The 14,852-nt window shown below is 44.4% G+C and overlaps 1 protein-coding gene across 15 annotated transcripts in view; it reads left to right on the top strand.

Annotated features, from left to right (window-relative positions):
* The window catches only part of zmiz1a (zinc finger, MIZ-type containing 1a), a 402,917-nt gene that overhangs the window by 4,857 nt on the left and 383,208 nt on the right, over window positions 1-14,852 (top strand). For 2 of the 15 annotated variants that reach the window (XM_052041292.1, XM_052041290.1), the window contains one exon: window positions 11,903-12,297. The exons of the other annotated variants lie outside the window; for them this stretch is intronic. The gene's annotated coding sequence lies outside the window, so the exon portion shown is untranslated. The remainder of the gene's footprint in view (window positions 1-11,902; window positions 12,298-14,852) is intronic. 15 annotated transcript variants of the gene reach the window in all.

Here is a 14,852-nt window from a genome sequence, read left to right on the forward strand (position 1 = left end):
GGGAGAGATTTCCCCTTGTCCTCGCCTACAGTCTACACATTCAACAGATCATCCTCCACGATTTGCAACACCTTCAACTTGATAGATCACATACACCGCCCCCCTCCCACCCCCCCTTCCCCTCTGCCTCCCCTACCCTTTTCTGAAGGGACCATTCCACATTACAGCCTTCTGGACTCAAATATTGAATTCAATAATTTCAGACGATTATCTATTCCAAACACAAGAGACTGCAGATGCTGGAATCTGGAGCAACACACAAAGCGCTGGAGGAACTCAGCAGGTTAGGCAGTATCTGTGGAGGTAAATGGACAGTTGACATTTCGGGTTGAGACCCTTCATCTCGACTGTCCATTTCCCTCATTAGATGCTGCCTGACCCTTCTGAGTTCCTCCAGTGCCTTTTGTGTGAATCATTTTTATTCCTTCTCTCTCCTCCTCTGGTAATTTCAGATTTCATTTATCACCACCCTCTCAGCTGGCACCACCACTGCTTCTGTCTTTCAATCACTTCTGGTCTCCACCCCATTAGACCCTCCCTTTGGATGTCTCTGCCCACTTTTCCACTACTTAAAGACCTGTTTTCCCTTCAACCATTTGCAGTTTGTATGAAAAGTCATTGGCCTAAAATGTTGACTGTTTCTCTCTCAGGGATAATACCCAACCCACTGAATATTTGGAGCCTTTTCTCTTATCCAAGCTACCACAAAGGTTCTGCAAATAATTTCTCTATAATATTCAGAAAGACTTGCATTCATGGTGTACTTCCTGATCTCTGGAGGTCCTAACATGCTGTCCAAACCAATTAATTACTTTTTTGATGAAGGAAATGTGTAGGCAAAAATGAGCACAGCAAGGTGATAATGACAGAACCATTGAAAATTTATGATGCATGAGGCCATTCTGTCCATCATATCTGCATCATCAAAAATAGCTGTCCATTCCCAATCATATTTTACCCGGTTTGTAACGTTACAGGACACTACTCTTCCAGTACACTGTTTAAATGTGTTGAAGACCCCTGTTTCTTACCTCCCTTTCAGGCAGCCAGTTCCAGACTCTTACCACCCTCTTGGTGAAGATATTTGTCCACTTGTCTCCTCTAATCTCTCTGCCAATTAAATTGTCTTTGCTCCATAGTTAGTGATACTCTGGTAAAGGAAATGGGTCCTTCATATTTTATTTAGTCTCTTCATAAATTTTGTACTTTAAATTCAGTTTCTTCTCAGCCTGCTCTGACACAAATAAAACAACCCCAGTTTATCCAGTCTTCTTGTCATTTTGAACAATTTTCCAGTCTTGGCAACATCCTCAAATCTCCTCTGTACCCTTTTCACTGCAGTAATATCTTCCATGTAATCTGGTGACCAGAACTGTATGCATTAGACAAGAAGTGGCCTAACTAACATTGTATACAGCTCTTTTCTATGCCTTGACTAATGAAAGATATCATCTGCATGCCCTTAACTACTTTGTTGCCTTATTGCCCTTAAGGATGCATGCATATGTGCTCCAAGGATCCTTTGTAAGTCCACATCACTCAATATCCTCCTATTTATTGTTATTTGTTTTTAGGTAAGGGACAGTAACATTGGAGGCAGTCTAAAAGAGATTCACCAGGTTAACTCTTTGGATGTGAGGGTTGTCCCTTCAAGAGTTTGGGTCTGTATTCCATGGAGTTTAGAAGAATGAGGGGTGACCTGATCCAGACATGTAAGATCCTAAGGGGGCTTGACAGGGTGGGTGTTGAGATGTTTCCACTCGTGGGAGAGTCACAAACGAGGGGACATAGCTACAAAGTAAAGAGCTGGTCATTTAAAACAAGTGTGCAGAAGTTTCTTCTCTTGGATGGTAGTGAATCTCTGAAATTCTCTGTCCGTTGGGGCAGATCATTAGGTAAATAAATATTTGAAAGATCAAGGAATGGTGAACTGGCATAGAAGAAGAGTTGAGGCCAGCAAGGATCAGCCATGATTGCATTGAATGGTGGGACAGGCTTGATGGGCAGAGTGGCCTACTATTTTCTTGTGCAAGTTCCTTTGCATGTAGGGAGATGCAACAGGGCATGGTCTCGCATATCTGGATTATATTCCATTTTCCTGCCCATTTCTATCTTCCTGCCTTCTAAAGATTTCCTCTTCAAAGTCAAACTGATAATTGGTTTAAAAATGTTATTTTAGAGAGATATATTGGTCAGAATATCTGGCAAAACTTGTTCTTCAAAACAATGTCATGGAATCTTTACATCCTTCCAAATGGGTGTGAAACCCCAGGACATTTTGTTTTATTGGCACCCAAATCACTGCAGCAGTTCCTCCATACAGGACTGCTGTGCTAGCCGATATCTTGATCTCGTCCCCAGTCTGGACTTAAACCCAGAGCTTCCTGATACGGAGACAGGAGAGCCTACCTGAACTTTGGAAGGTAGGGGAAAATCATCAAGGGGTTTCGGTGTCTGATGCCCAGTTGGGTTCCCAACCTACCGCATTCTCTGCCTCTCCCTCCACATTTGCTGGTGAGCATTTTCTGCCTTTCATTTAAGATTTCCCACACGAGAAGTCTGTTGCGTTTTCAATGATGGGGTAATGTGATGTGATGCTAGTCTTGGTTCTTGCTATACTGGTCTTCCATCTCCTGAATACCTGCCAACAAGCTGATTGCTCCTGGGGACTGCACATTGAGCCAACCTGGACAACACATGGGAAAGGTATGGAATTGTGCGTCACCAGGGCAACAGAAAATGATAAATCTGGAATTAAAGTAATGGGGATCATGAAGCTGTTGGATTGTTGTGGGGGGAAAACCCATCCACATCACCATCCCCTTTACTCTGGAAATTAGTGACCTCTGTTCAGAATGGGAATGGAATTGTAGCTGCTGCTTTAGGTGTTTGTGGTGTTGTAGTGACTGGGTTTGCACAACCTACAATCAAGCCCATGTTGTCCTTCAACATTGACTGGGAAGTCCAGCTTTCTAGATCCAGCCTTGGGCACTACTGGAGGTCATTTCAAAGAAGTGTTGGTGATCAATCGTTCATACTCGGAGATCAATTCCTTCATGGCCACCCATTCCAAACCCGATCTCCAGAAACAGTTTCTTGGCCATGAACCAACGTAACACCAAAGAATTGTGGAGGAAGCTTGGGCAGAAAATACCTTTTATAATCAAATAAACAGCTTTATATCCAATCCGACAGTGCAACATCTGGGCTGGAACCTGCCCTGGAGCCTGTGGACAACCCTGAAAATAATGAGTACTGGCATGGCCGCTGTAGCCATCTGAAACTCAAGTGGTGCCTTAAAGCTTAGCCTAGCTGTGACGGTGGAAACCCTGACCAAGCCATGGCTGGCATCTTGCAATTGGTGTATTCTTTTCACAGGTGCCAAGGTGCAGTGAAAAGCTTCTGTTTGCAAGTCATCCAGACAGATCGTTCCATACATAAGTACATCAGAATGCAGAATGGGGCAGCACGGTAGCATAACGGTTAGCGTAATGCTATTACAGCACCAGTCACCTGGGTTCGATTCCCGCTGCCGCCTGTAAGAAGTTTGTACGTTCTCCCTGTGTCTGCATGGTTTTCCTCTGGGTGCTCTGGTTTCCTGCCACATTCCAAAGACATAGAGGTTAGGAGCTGTGGGCATGTTATTGTTGGCGCTGGAAGAATGGCGACACTTGCGGGCTGCCCCCAGCACATTCTCAGTAACGTAAAAAGACGCATTTCACTGTCTTTCGATGTACATGTGACTAATAAATAAATATCTCATATAGCGTTACTGTTATAGAGTGTGCAGTGCAGATGGACAAATGAAGTGCAAGGGTCAAGTCACATTTGCTCTTTGGGAAGGGCATTGAAGTGGCTGGAGGATCTGAAGTTAAAGCTCTGGTGAAAGTTTTACGCAAAAGATGATCATCTGACTTGTGAAAATGTAATTTACACTTTCAGCATTTAGATGCTCATTGCCAGCTACTTACCCACTGAGCCAATCGTAGGGGCTTTCACAATTGTCCTGCATTCCGTTGGGGCAGCTGGGCCAAGCCCAACGTGTCCCCTCCACGTGTCACTGTATATGCAAAAATAAATCACTGCTAATCTGTGAGATCTTTTCATTTTCACGAAAACATCAGTTGACACTTCTCCAAGTATTAATGGTAATAATGTGACCCTTCCTCTTTGAAAAGACTAGTCTGTCCCCAGCCTCAGATCCACCCATCACATCCAGCTCAGTGGTACTGTCTGAAATAGCAGTTGGGCGTGAGTATCCCATGACATGCTTCTCTTTGAATTTCTCGAGTGATTTCTCAGTTTTCCCATTGAGGGAAGACAGTCAAATTCGAGGTTGTCATCTGCACAAGTACATGTGTGCACAGGTGCAATGAAAATCTTACTTGCAGCAGCATCACAGGTACATCGCATTAGAGACACAACATTCACAAGAAGGACATAAATTATACAAGAAAGAACACAATTAGAACAAAAAAAAAGTCCATTGAAGTGCCAAGTGGTCATAGTGTTGCTATTACTAAGGTAGTGATTAGGTTTGTGGAGGTTGGTTTTGCAACATCAGGATATGTGTGACATGCAACATTTAGAATTGCAGCACATGGGAAGCTGTTATGCAATTTTGACATGTTCTGAGAGATTAAAGCAAGCTTTTACCTGTGGAATAATTCTGTTTTTTGCTGGCTGTTCCACTTAGCGCACCCTGAGATGCCTCACCTACTCGATTCACAATGGTTTCACAGTCCCTCTACAATGCAAGTATAGCATGTTTGTCTGTGTCATGGTCAAAGGGTCAAGGTCATGACTGCTGGCAATGTAGGAACAGAACATTTGGGATTGATAGGATAGTTGGAAATGAGAGAGAGCTACAGCCAGCCCACATCGACTGTCTTTATATATCAGGGGCTCTGGCTGGAGTGATACTATTAACTAACTAAGAAATGTAAAAGCTCATAAGTTGTTCTGAAGAGCTGTATGTTGTATTGCAGTTGGACTCTCCAACGAGAGGTGGATTATGTGCCTTATGTTAGAATTTGTCAAGTCCACTTTCTTTAAATTTCCTCCTGTAATTGTGATCCATGATTTTCATCAGATGTTAGGCAGGCTTGAGCTTCCCATCCTATAAGCTTTTTGGTTGATGTGGGGTTTCAACCCCAAATATTGACTATCCCTCTGCCTCTACAGATGCTGCCTGACCTGCTGAGTTCCTCCAACAGTTTTTGTGCTCCATATTCCAGTATCTGCAGTCTCTTGGGTCTCCAGGCTTTATGGTTGACACGTTCTTGAGGTTTGGTGATGGCGATGATAATCCTTTCCAAAGAGTTACTCATAAGTGGTTTATCTCCGTCCCTGCCCAGACTTGTAACCAACAAAAGGTGGTCTGCTTAACTGTGAGCAAGATGGGTTCACGAGCACTGGTTTGCCAATGATCATTCAGTGGTGCAATGCTAATTGATAACTATATCCCTGTTGTAAGATGAGCACCTTCCTCATCTGGGACCTTTCTCCTGCTCTTTAACTGAGTCAAGTGAATGTGCACCAGCTTGCTCACTTCGATGACCTTTTGCCTTTGAGAGTATCAAGGCTTTCTAAAGATTCATTTCTTGATTTTTTCATTGTGCATTTACCTAATCTGTGTGGAGAAACAAAGGACTGCAGATGCTGGAATCTAGATAAAAAACACTATGATGTTGGAGGAACTCAGCAGGCCAGGCAGCATCCGTGGAGAAAAGTAGGTGGTCAACGTTTCGGGTCAGGACCCTTCTTCAGGACTGAAGATAGGAAAAGGGGAAGCCCAATATATAGGATGGAAAAACAGAGCAGTGATAGGTGGACAAGAGAAGGGAGGTGGGGTGGGCACAGGGTGGTGATAGGTAGATGCAGGTAAGAGATGGTGATGGGCAGGTGCGGGGGAGGAGGGGAGAGCAGATCCACCAGGGGATGGGTCAAAGGTAAGGAGAGAGAGGGAAAGAAAGGTAGAAAAAGAGGCTGGGAACGGGAAGAAGCCTGAATATTGAATTCTCCCACTTTAGGTAATCCCCACCCCTTTCCCAACAAGCCCCCGCCACCCCCCCCCCCACCCCCCCCACCCCCAACCATGCTTCTCCTCTTCCCTTTTCTAGCCTTTTTTTTTCCTCTCTTACCTGTGACCCATCCCCCAGTGGATCTGCACTCCCCTCCTCCCCCACACCTGCCTATCACTATCTCTTACCTGCATCTACCTATCACCACCCTGTGCCCACCCCGCCTCCTCTCTGTTGTCCACCTATCACTGCTCTGCTTTTCCCTCCTCTATATCGGGCTTCCCCTTTTCCTATCTTCAGTCCTGAAGAAGGGTCCTGACCCGAAAAATTGACCGCCTGCTTTTCTCCACGGATGCTGCCTGGCCTGCTGAGTTCCTCCAGCATCATCGTGTCTTTTACCTAATCTGTGTGCTGTTTAGACTTCTTTTTAAGCTAGTGACTGCTGGAAAAAAAGAGATGACGAGCACAATTTTTGAATGTAGCTTTTTTTTGTTTGAAGGCATGCTATCCTTATTTTGTTACAGAACATCTTTAAGAAATAAGTGAGGTTGATTTATGGAACTGTGTGTCTGGTTATGAAGCTGCTTGAGCTATTGAGTGATTGTTGATTTGAAGGTATCGCTGCCTGCTGCAATAATGTTGGCTAGGTTTGTTTCCATGATAGAGTGTCTGATTTTTGCAATTCCCTAGTCTTTAGGGTCATTATCATCCTCCACACAACTGTATTCTGAGGGAGTCTGAGGATAATGGGATCAGGTGGCGAAAATGCACCTGAGGCACAGGATCAGCCATGATCTCATTGAATGGTGCAGCACAGTAGGGGTGCCGAATAGCCTCTTGCTTCCATTTCTGAAGTTCCAACCTGAGGTACGGTGTGACGAAGTTTACGTGTCTCACCATCCTGACAAAGGTATTTTGCAAGACAAGTTTTTCGCTGTACCTCGGCACAAGTGACAATAATAAACCAATACTAATCTTCTCTACGAGTTTTATGGCACACAAAGCAGAGACTAGTGTGTAAAACTGGTGTGACCTGAGGCTCCATTGACTGGATTGGTTTTGGTTACTTCAACCATGTGCTGTGATCCCATTCCCTGTAGGCGTTTTGGCTGAGGGAGGACTTCCATCTGTTGGGTGTTTTCCCACAGGGAGGGGCATATCCAGAGGTCGACCTTCCCCCAGTTGTTGCGAGGAACGGCTGGGCAGTGAATGGGTGTAGCTGGTTGCAAGACACCTGTATAAGGAATAGAAGGGAAGAATCAAGTTATTTTATATCCCGATTGTTGTTTCCCTGTCCTGCCTCTGCTATTTTTTTTCTTTCTTACAATGGGTAAAAGGCATTTGGTCAGGTGCTTGGACAGGAAAGGTGTGGAGGCAAATGGGTTAATGCAGGTAAATGGGATCAGCAAACATGGTCATTACGTGGACTAAGGGGGCCTGGTTCTGTGCTGTACAATGTGTGATTCTATCAGCTCCTTATTTGTGTCGATCGACACTAAACCGTATGACCCCCTTGAGTCTGTTCTATCACTCGATTAGTTGTGTGACTGAGCTCCATATCCTTTGGTCCGTGTACCCTTTTAATAATGGACCTTAGATCAATTTCCTGGATGTAAAGGGTTAACCTTCCTTCACCACAGACGCTACCAGGCCTGCTGATTATTTCTAGTGGTTGCATTCTTCAGAATTCCAGCATCTGCAGTACTTTTGTCCTCCAAATCGTTAACCTCCTGTTGTGTAATTGTCTTCCTAAACTCCGTTTTTCATTGATCCCATCAGCTGCCATGCTTCACTGACCATGTCTGAGCCTTGAGTGTGTCACACGGTGGTCCACCATCAGTCTGTCGCTCACCAAAAACCTGTGCAGCACAGAAATGTTTGCTGTCTTGTGTTTCTGTCGTTGGCTGATTGTCCTGTCTCCACTGAACCTGGGAGAAGTCCTGGGTCATGCATCATAGCCACAGCAAAACAGAAGTGCTGGAAGAACTTAGGCAGTCGAGCAGCATCTGTGGAGAGGGAAACCAGTCAACGTTTTGGCCCTTTCTCAGAACTAGGGGAAGAATGAAGGGGTTGAAGAGCAAAATGGAGGGGAGTCAGATTTCAAAGGTGAACTGGGAGGAGGAATAAGGTGCAAGATAAAAGACCACGTGGATGTTGGTTAAGACGCATCAGGTGATAAGGAGCATGAGTATGAACTAGGCAGCATCTGTGGAGAAAAGCAGGCGGTCAACGTTTCGGGTCAGGACCTGAAGGACCGAAACGTTGACCGCCTGCTATTCTCCACGGATGCTGCCAGGTCTGCTGATGAGTTCTTCTGGCATCATTGTGTCTTTCATCTTGATTTCAGCACCTGCAGTCCTCTGTTTCTCTATGAGTACTGATTATTAGGGAGGCATTTTGTAGAAATGAGGTGAGAAAGGGGCATAAGCATGATGATAGGAGAATAATTGTTTGCATCACAGTTGTTTGCTGGCTACATTACCAACCCATCAAAACTTTTTAAATTGTAGCTTAGCCTGGACAGAAAATAAATTGATGAAGGCAACAGAGATAATAATGAGGAAGAAATCAAGAGCAGAAAAGCCCGGTCCAAGCATGAATAACTCGTGAGCCTCTGAATGAAGAAGGTTCTGGGTTTGATCGACCAATTTTCTCTTTGGGAGAATCTCGGTTTGGACAGTGTCCACAATCCCAAAACTGGCCTGAACAGGAATTAGGAAGGGAAAGCTGGACGGAATTTGTGATTGTGATCTACAGGGATTGCTGCCCTGTGTCAGCTGTTGACTCAGTGGGTACGTCTTTCCACTTCACAAGCCTCAAAGGTTGTGTGCTCTGATTTGAGCACAGAAGACTAGTACAATACTCCAGCATAGTGCTGAGGAGATGTTAAATCAAGGTGCTGCCTGCTGAGAGGGGCTCTGTGACACTTGTTCCAATGAAAGTATGGAATTCGAATGATCTGGCCAATATTTACTCTCAATTGCCAATGCAGAAAGAGATTATCTGCTCATTTATCATATTGTTTACGGGAGCTTGCTATGTGTAAATTGGCTGCAATGTCTTCTACATTATGACGATGACAGTACTTCATTGGCAGTAAGGTATTTGCGGATTTGCCCAAAGGCCATAAGAGGTGCTGTATACATTGGAATATGTCAAGTAGGAGCAGAAGTAGGCCACTTATCCCCTCAAGCCTGTACTGCCATTTAATAAGGTTGTTGCTGATGTCATTGTCATTGCAACTCTGCATTCCCTTCTGCACAAAATAACTTGAGTTTATCAAGAATCCAGCCACCTCAACTCCTAAAATATTCTACGAATCTGCATCTGCCATCCTTTCAAGAATAAAGGCTAGGTCCTTATTCCTGGGAGCAAAGGTGAATGAGGGGCGATCTTATACAAGTGTTCAAAATTAGGAGAGGCATAGATAAGGTGGACGGTAACAGTCTTTTCCCCAGGGCAGGGGAGTCTAAAACTAGGGGGCAGAGATTTAGGGTGAGAGGGGAAAGATCTAAAAAAAAGGACCTGAGAGGCAACTTTTTCACGCAGAGTGTGGAGAGTATATGGAACGAGCTGCCAGAGGAACTGGTTGAGGCAGGTACAACGGTATTATTTAAGGAACACTTGGAGGGATGGGACTTGGAGGGATATAGGCCAAATGCAGGACATTGGGACTAGCTGGGTGGACAACAGGTCAGCATGGACTGGTTGGGCCGAAGGGCATGTATGCATGCTGTATTGCTCTATAACAAAGAGAGCTCCAAAGATTCATGACACTCCAAGGAAAAAATTGCCTCCTCTTTGTCTTAACTGAATGAGCCTTATTTTACAATAGTAAACATACTTCTAGATTCTCCTGCAAGAGGAATCATCCTCTCTTCATCCACTTTGTCAGTACTCCTCAGAATCTTGTGTTTTTTAATCAAATTCCCTCTCCCTCTCAATGCAAGTCTTTATTTTCTTACGTCTGAGAGAGTGCACTAGGTTGTGAGGGCAAGACTGGGGCTGAGTTGTTATTTGCTCTGTATCGGGCTGGTTGATTGTCACACTTGAGATGCGTTTGTGAATAAGGAAGGCATAGTGATCTGCCGGAGGGTGGCTCCCAGTCCTGCAACCAGACCTCTGAGAGGTCATGGAAAACTTCAGGAAGAGGAATAAAACTTAGAGTTAAAGTCTGACTTTCTTTTATTTAAGAACCTGCAGTATGTTGCATCTGCTTGAAAATAAATGAAAGAAGCCAGTGACTCGTGATAAGTTGTCTTTCTCTCCTTGGTCGTTGAAATAGCAAACACCTTTTTGCTTCATGATCGTAGATAATTGAAACCCAAGATCAGATCAGCAATGATCTTATTGAATGGTCAAACAGGCTCGAAGCGCCATCTGAGACTGTCCTGCTAAGAGTTTGTATGTAAACAGTGCTCCGATATAATTGACCTGACAACAGCAGCCTGTTACCACTAACCAATAACCGTGACCTCCAGCACTGTCAAGACCATCTAAACACCAAGCCTCCAAGGACCCAGCCCACTGAGAACAGAAGTTCTTGCTGAGGCAGAAAGCCAGTCACTGTTAACTGTGAGGAGCGCAGAACATCTGAACCCAGATTTTTGCCCTTATTGTGAATGGCATTGACTCTATCCCACAGCACATTATCCTTGACAATCTTGTTACCACCCCAGTATGGCCAGAAGTTGGATAGGCTACCTGATAGCGGACAACACCAATGCCACTGGAGTTAGGAGAAAGCCCTGCTCAAGTCCTGTAACATGGTGGAGAAGTACTTTAGCACAAATCTCAAACCTCAGTTTCCTTATCTGGAAAGGGTAAATTGTGTCAGCTGAGCTCAGACACTATCTTGGAGTGAAGAAATTCATTACTATTCTATATCTGCTAATGACAAGTTGCAAGCCATGAACTAAACCAATGGGTCTACCACAGACAATCCTATTGTAGACTGGGGCAAGAAAAATTATATCACCTCGCCGACTTCTCAATCTTCCTCACTGCAATACTGTATCTCTCTTTCAACAAGCTTTTCACTGGCATAGAATGAATGTGCAGGATGAAAGGGAATTGTTCAACCTTCAGTTCCATTCCAGAACCAATATTGTCCCAACTTTCATCATTGGCTGGTGGTAAACGGACAATGCCTTCCCATTCACACATTTGGAGGTGGATCTCAAAGTCATTGTGGGTTCCTTCACTGTCTTCTGGTTGTCTTGTGTAATCTCCTTCGCTCATAAGCCTGAAAGTTGCTGAATCCATCACTTGATGTTTGCCCCACCACTGATTTAATAAGACCCACAAACAGACCTTGGAAAATTTGGATCTCCATATCTTAGGAGTCACCTTACAGTGAAGGCAGACCTTGCGGAAAAAGTTGGTTTATTATTGTCACATGTACTGAGGTACAATGGAAAAATTGTTTTGCGTGCCATCCATACAGATCATTTCATTACAACAGTGCATTGAGGTAGTACAAGGTAAAGCAGAATGCAGAATAGTGTTACAGTTACAGAGAAAGTGCAGTGTAGGTAGACAATTAGGTGCAAGGCCATGACGAGGTAGACTGTGAGGTCAATCTTATTATACAAGAGGTCCGTTCAATAGTCTTATAACAGCGAGATAGAAGCTGTCCTTGAGCCCAGTGGTACGTGCTTTCAGGCTTTTGTATCTTCTGCCCGATGGGAGGGGGGAGAAGAGAGAATATCCGGGGTGAGTGGGGTCTTTGATTATGTTGGCTGCTTTACCGAGGCAGCGAGAAATGCAGACAGATTTACTACTGCCTCCAGTGTACCAGTACAGCCATTAGCCTCAACCATGCCACTGTTGCCTGGTCTATCACATAGCATTGATCCCCATGCTCCTGTGTGTTTCAGAGATATGGACAACAGGCATATCAAAGCCGTGGAGAAGTACCTCCAATAATCTCTGCAAAATCTGCCAAAGCCTTTTGCAGGATAGATAGACCAACATCCGTGTCTTCTCAAAGGTCAACAGCCCCAGGATCAAGTAGCTGATTATGCTTGGCTGGTTCTGGTGGGTGGACATGTGTTGGACATGTCAACAACCATCCCAAGACAGGTTTTGCAGGAAGACAGAAAATATTTAAGCAGAAGTACAACATATGCCCTTACTCATAGGAATCACTGTCCCATGGCTGCTCAGTGGAGAAGGTGAATCTGCAAAGGATGGAAACTGGACAACCTGCACCATTAGGAGCACATATCAGAAGAACAACCCTCCCATCTTGGAATCCACGGTGGTGCCTGACGTGAGTCAGATGGGATACACCTATTTGTAGGCACAAGAGACTGCAGATGCTGGAATCTGGAGCAACACAAAATGCGGGAGGAACTCAGCAGGTCAGGCAGCATCTGTGGAGGGAAATGGACAGTTGACATTTTGGGTTCTATCCCTTCCCTCCACCCTGTTACACTGGCTATCTCCTCCTTTCTTTCCAGCCCAGATGAAGGGTCTTGACCCGAAATGTCGACTGTCCGTTTTCCTCCGTAGACGCTGCCTGACACACCCATTTGTTTCAGATTTGATACCAAACTAACTGAGTCACCAGGTTTTGATTTTTGTACCTAATGTGGATTCCTACCACAGGATTGGACTAGAAGCAAACTTCCCGAGAGGAAGTAGTTACCCTAGTGTGGGAATGTCACACGGCCAAACACAAACTTCTCCAATTGTAGGGTTTGGGGTGGTTGGACTGGCTGGTGAAGTACCTTTTTCTTGATTTGGAAACTAGTTAGACTGTTCCCACCGAGCACCAACCAGTTAGTTATCTATTCTTGAAGATGAAGTGGTAAGTGAAATACCAGAGGAAGCAGTTGGAGGTCGGGATAGTGGGAGCAGACATGATGTCGATGTCAGAGAGAGATGGATGTACAGAGAATGGAAGAAACTCATGGATGGAAATAGTAAAAGCGAAATAATGCACGAAAATAACCAGGAGATGCAAGAGACTGCAGATGCTGGAATCTGGAGCAAAAAACAAACTGCTGGAGGAACTCAGTGGGTCAAGCAGCATCGGTGGAGGGAAATAGACAGATAAAGGGCCCCCGACTGGAAATGGCAATATCCATATCCCTCCAGAGATGCTGCCTGTTTGTTTATTGCACTAAAATAACCAATTGTTTTAGCCAGGCTCCAACAGCGGTAATGATATAATTTTAAAATGTCACCAAAAGCTCATTCACTGCTTGATCGAGTCACTCAAGAGCAGGAAAGTCACCTTGCTGTGCAATGTTGTGGAAGTTTGCTCTGTGTGCAGGTTGCATGTTGGTTTCAATACAGCCACAGTCCCAGCCCGACAATGGGGCCAGCACGGGCTCATTGTTTACAACAGGTGCACAGCCGATCGCTGTTGTCCACTTAGCCACTGTGCATTCAAGAAGGTGGCATCAGAATGAGGTTTGCATCAGCAGCCCTCCCCTCCCCCAACTCCCTCCAGTTGCAGGTCCACATTCAAAATGTAGCCAAGTTTCTCAGGAGTGTGTCAATTGGGTGACGGGTGACCAGAATCTACTTTGTGCTGGTGGCTCGCTGTTTAAACAGTCAAGGAATAGCTGGTTAGCATGAGAGAATCTGCCACCTTTTACATACTGTACGTTAGATTCTTTTAATGGGAGAGCACAATTGTTATTGGAACTGCTATAATCACACCTGCCTCTGCTCAAAACCACTTCAATGCACTTCCACTGCTATTATACAGAGTTAGAGCAAGGCACTGAATGGGTGGTAGTTTGTTCTCGGTGAGTGCGCTCTTTGGATGATTATTGTTTAGAGTCTTCAACCACTGGGTAAGTGAAAATAAAAGCTTGAATCCAAATCATTTTATTTGTTCCCCTTGTATATAAAAAATTATTTGTTGTGGCTCCTTCTGATTTGTTCCTTTCTGATGTCGATCTTGGCTATTTATAATTTTGATTGTACATTTTAACACTGCATCTTGGCATCAGTTGAAGTACAAGTTTGGAGCAGATTGAACCTGTCCCCTTTCCTCAAAATTGGTCACATCACAAGGTTCCTATGACCCCTGCTTTGCCACAGTGCTCCTTCAATCAATGTGTATGCTGGATATTTCCCTGCACCCTTTGACTCGCTTCACATATTGCTCTCGAGTCTCTTGTGTATTTCTCAGATAACTCTCACAGTTTCTTACTACGTGGAAGGCTATTTGGGCCACTGAGTCTCTGCTGGCTCTCAGAGCACTCCCATTCTCCTACTTAGTTCCTCTAACCTGTTCTCTCTTACATATCCCTTAACTCCCCTCCCTGTATTTGGGGTAATTTTTGCAGTAGTCAAAACCAGTGCACCTTTGGGATGTACAAAGAAACCAAAGAACCCAGGGGTAAAGCATGCAGTCATAAGGAGAACGTGCAAACTCCACACAGACAGCACCCAAGGTCATGATAGAACTTGGATCACAAGCTGTGAGGGAGCAGTATGAACTACTGAACTGCACACAGACAATTTCCAAAATAACTGTGCTACGGTGGTTCATTATCTTTCAGCTACACTTCAAAGCATCAGAAGTATTAAGATAACTGAGAGGCAATCATTTCATTAATGGCCTAGATTTTAATGAACCTCAAATGGAGTGATGTGTGTGGGCTGGAACAGGCCTTGCCCACAAAGCTCCCTTGGAAGCCTTTGACAGCCGACAAAGGAACGCCTCCAACCTGGCTAGCTGCCAGAGTTTAAAAATTAATCAACATTTTAATTATTACATCTTGAAATAAAAGAAAATAATATTTTAAGTGTTAATTGTTTTTAAACTACAAATAATTTAAAATAAGGACTTGCTGTATTTTGTCC

This window comes from Pristis pectinata, chromosome 30 (assembly GCF_009764475.1).
Source record: "Pristis pectinata isolate sPriPec2 chromosome 30, sPriPec2.1.pri, whole genome shotgun sequence".
NCBI classification, from domain to species: domain Eukaryota; kingdom Metazoa; phylum Chordata; class Chondrichthyes; order Rhinopristiformes; family Pristidae; genus Pristis; species Pristis pectinata.